The following is a 4676-nucleotide window of genomic DNA, read 5'->3' on the forward strand; positions in this document are numbered from 1 at the left end:
AAGCATCTCAATTCCTGCAATTGGAGAAAATAACTTTGAGCTTAAGCCTCAATTAGTTTCTCTGATGAAGCAGAATTGCAAGTTTCATGGACTTCTATTGGTAGATCCTCATCAGTTTTTAGCTGAATTCTTGCAAATCTGTGACACTGTTAAGACCCATGGGATTGACCCTGAGGTCTACAGACTTATGCTCTTCCCTTTTGCTGTAAGAGACAAAGCTATGACATGGTTGGACTCTCAACCTAAAGAAAGCCTGAACTCTTGGGAAAAGCTGGTCAATGCCTTCTTGGCAAAGTTCTTTCCACCTCAAAAATTGAGTAAGCTTAGAGTGGAAGTCCAAACCTTCAGACAGAAGGAAGGTGAATCCCTCTATGAAGCTTGGGAAAAATACAAGCAGTTGATCAGAAGGTGTCCTTCTGGCATGCTTTCAGAATGGAGCATCATATGCATATTCTATGATGGTCTATCTGAACTGTCTAAGATGTCATTGGACAACTCTGTTGGAGGATCTCTTCATCTGAAGAAGATGCCTGAAGAAGCCCAGGAACTCATTGAAATGGTTGCAAATAACCAGTTCATGTACACTTCTGAAAGAAATCCTGTAAATAATAGGACAACCCAGAAGAAAGGAGTTCTTGAGTTGATACTCTGAATGCCATATTGGCTCAGAATAAAATATTGACTCAGCAAGTCAATATGATTTCTCAGAGTCTGTCTGGAATGCAAGCTGCAAGAGGCAGTACTAAGGAAACTTCCTCTGAAGAAGAAGCTTATGATCCTGAGAATCCTGCAATATAAGAAGTGAATTACATGGGAGAACCCTATAGAAATACCTATAATCCTTCATGGAGGAATCATCCTAATATCTTATGGAAGGATCAACAGAAGCCTAATCAAGGCTTCAATAATAATAATGGTGGAAGAAACAGGTTTGGCAATAGCAAATGTTTTCCATCATCTTCTCAGTAACAGACAGAGAATTCTAAGCAGAGCCATTCTAACTTAGCAACTGTAGTCTCTGGTCTATCTAAGACCACTCTCAGTTTCATGACTGAAACAAGATCCTCCATTAGAAATTTAGAAGCACAAGTGGGTCAGCTGAGTAAGAAAATTACTGAAGCTCCTCCTAGCACTCTCCCAAGCAATACAGAAGAAAATCCCAAGAGAGAGTGCAAGGCCATAACCATGACCAACATGGCCGAACCTGGAGAGAGTAAGGAGGACGTGATTCCTAGTGAGAAAGCCCTCATGGGATGTCCTCTGAACGAAAAGAAGTTCCCCTTTGAGGAACCAAGGGAATCTGAGGCTCATACAGAGACCATAGAGATTCTATTGAACCTACTTCAGCCATTCATGAGCTCTGATGAGTATTCTTCCTCTGAAGAAGATGAAGATATTACTGAAGAGTAAGTTGCTAAGTATCTAGGAGCAATCATGAAGTTGAATGCCAAGTTATTTGGTAATGAGACTTGGGAAGATGAACCCCCATTGCTCGTCAATGAACTAAATGATCTGGTTCAACTGAAATTACCTCAGAAGAAATAGGATCCTGGAAAGTTCTTAATACCTTGTACCATAGGCACCATGACCTTTGAGAAGGTTCTGTGTGACCTTGGGTCAAGTATAAACCTCATGCCCCTCTCTGTAATGGAGAAACTATGGATCCTTGAGGTGCAAGCTGCAAGAATCTCATTAGAGATGGCAGACAATTCAAGGAAATAGGCTTATAGACTTGTAGAGGATGTCTTGGTAAAAGTTGAAGGCCTTTACTTCCCTGCTGACTTTATAATCCTGGACACTGGGAAGAATAAGGATGAATCCATCATCCTTGGCAGACCCTTCCTAGCCACAGCAAAAGCTGTGATTGATGTTGACACAGGAGAGTTGGTCCTTCAAGTGAATGAGGACTACCTTGTGTTTAAAGTTAAAGAATCTCCTTCTGTACACATGGAGAAGAAGCATGACAAGCTTCTCTCAATTCAGAGTCAAACAGAGCCCCCACATTCAAACTCTAAGTTTGGTGTCGGGAGGCCATCATCATGCTCTAAGTATCTGTGAGGCTCCATGAGAGCCCACTGTCAAGTTATTGATATTAAAGAAGCGCTTGTTGGGAGGCAACCCAATTTTTACTTATCTATGTTAAATTTCTATTGTTATTTTATGTTTTCTTTAGGATGATGATCATGTGGAGTCACAAAAACAAAAGCTAAAATCAAAAATAGCATTGAAAACAGCACACCCTGGAAGATGAGCTTACTGGCGTTTAAACGCCAGTAAGGGTAGCAGAATGGGCGTTAAACGCCCAGTCTGGCACCACTTTGGGCGTTCAACGCCAAAAAAGGGCACCAGACTGGCTTTTAACGCCAGAAAGGGAAGAAAAGTTGGCATTTAACGCCAGAAAGGGGAGAAAAGCTGGCGTTAAACGCCAGAAATGGGCAGCAACCTGGCGTTTAACGCCAGGATTGGCACTCCAAGGGGCGTTTACACGCCAAAATGGTGCAGAGATGAGAAATTCTTGACACCTCAGGATCTGTGGACCCCACAGGATCCCCACCTACCTCAACTCTCTCTCTCTATTCGCTTCACCTTCCCATAACACTCTTCCCCATCACCTCACATTTCAAATTCAAAATCCTTTCCCTCTCACACCCAACCCCTAATACACGAACCGTACCCCTCTCTCCACTCCTATATAAACCCCTCCTTACAACCTTCATCTTCACACAACATACACACTTCCCCCATTGGCCGAACCATTCCCCTCACTCCATCTCCTCCCTTTTTTCTTCTTCTACTCCCTTCTTTCATCCTTTGCTCGAGGACGAGCAAACCTTCTAAGTTTGGTGTGGTAAAAGCGTTGCTTTTTGTTTTTCCATAAACATTTATGGCATCTAAGGCCGGAGAAACCTTTAGAAAGAGGAAAGAAAAGGCAAAAGCTTCCACCTCCGAGTCATGGGAGATGGAGAGATTCATATCAAAGGTCCATCAAGACCACTTCTATGAAGTTGTGGCCAAGAAGAAGGTGATCCTTGAGGTCCCTTTCATGCTCAAAAGGAATGAGTATCCGGAGATCCGACATGAGATTCGAAAAAGAGGTTGGGAAGTTCTCACCAACCCCATTCAACAAGTCAGAATCTTAATGGTTCATGAGTTCTATGCTAATGCATGGGTCACCAAAAACCATGATCAAAGTATGAACCTGAACCCAAAGAATTGGCTTACAATGGTTCGGGGGAAATACTTAGATTTCAGTCCAGAAAATGTAAGGTTGGCATTCAACTTGCCAATGATGCAAGGAGATGCACGCCCCTACACTAGAAGGGTCAACTTTGATAAAAGGTTGGACCAAGTCCTCATGGACATATGTGTGGAAGGAGCTCAGTGGAAAAGAGACTCCAAAGGCAAATTGGTTCAGTTAAGAAGGCTTGACCTCAAACCTGTGGCTAGGGGATGGTTGGAGTTCATCCAATGCTCTATCATTCCTACTAGCAACTGGTCTGAAGTTACAATAGACCGGGCTATCATGATCCATAGCATCATGATTAGAGAGGAAGTAGAAGTTCACGAGGTCATATCTCTAGAACTCTACAAAGTGGCTGACAAAATCTCCACTTTGGCAAGGTTAGCCTTCCCTCATCTCATCTGTCACCTATGCAATTTTGCTAGAGTTGTCATAGGAGAAGACATCCTCATTAAAGAGGACAAGCCCATCACTAAAAAGATGATGGAGCAAATGAGAGAACCCACTTATGGACCTCAACAAGAGCATGAGGAAGTCCCTCATCAAGAAATCCCTGAGATGCCTCAAGGGATACATTTTTTTCCACACAACTATTGGGAGCAAATCAACACCTCCTTAGGAGATTTGAGTTCCAAAATGGAGCAACTAAAAATGGAGCACCAAGAGCACTCCATTATTCTCCATGAAATTAGAGAGGATCAAATAGCCATGAGGGAAGAGCAACAAAGGCAAGGAAGAGACATAGAGGAGCTCAAGCGTTCCATTGGATCTTCAAGAGGAAGAACTAGCCGCCATCACTAAGGTGGACCCGTTCTTTAATTTTCTTGTTCTTTATTTTCTGTTTTTTGTTTCCTATGCCTTATGTTTTATTTATGTTTGTGTCTTTATTACATGATCATTAGTGTCTAGTGTCTATGTCTTAAAGCTATGAATGTCCTATGAATCCATCACCTTTCTTAAATGAAAAATGTTTTCTGAAAAAGAAAGAGAAGTACATGAATTTCTAATTTTAAAATAGTTTAATTATTTTGATGTGGTGGCAATACTTTTTGTTTTTCTGAATGAATGCTTGAATAGTGCATTGATAAACCACTATTTTATGGTTTATCTTGTACTTAATTGAGTGGTTTTTATCATCTCTTTACCCACTTATTCATACTATTTGCATAGTTTTACATTTGCCTTCCTAATTATGTGCTTTGATTGAAAACATGCTTCTTTGACCTTAAGTTCCTTATGTTTAATCCTCTCTTATTACCATTAGATGCTTTGATATGTGTCTTAAGTGATTTCAGAGATTACAGGGCAGGAATGGCTCAGAGGATGGAAAGGAAGCATGCAAAAGTGGAAGGAATACAAGAAGTTGGAGAAATTGCTAAGCTGTCCAGCCTGACTTCTTCGCACTCAAACGGCTATAACTTTAGCTACAAAGGTC

The 4676-nt window shown here is 41.4% G+C and overlaps 1 non-coding gene across 1 annotated transcript; it reads right to left on the reverse strand.

The window, feature by feature from the left end:
* Positions 1-319: 319 nt before the first annotated feature.
* On the reverse strand, positions 320-423 carry LOC148545666 (small nucleolar RNA R71). The gene has a single exon (XR_015901528.1). It is a non-coding gene; the product is annotated as a small nucleolar RNA R71 (small nucleolar RNA).
* Between the last annotated feature and the right edge of the window lie 4253 nt (positions 424-4676).

This window comes from Arachis ipaensis, chromosome B9, assembly GCF_059453495.1.
Source record: "Arachis ipaensis isolate K30076 ecotype BB chromosome B9, ASM5945349v1, whole genome shotgun sequence".
NCBI lineage: Eukaryota > Viridiplantae > Streptophyta > Magnoliopsida > Fabales > Fabaceae > Arachis > Arachis ipaensis.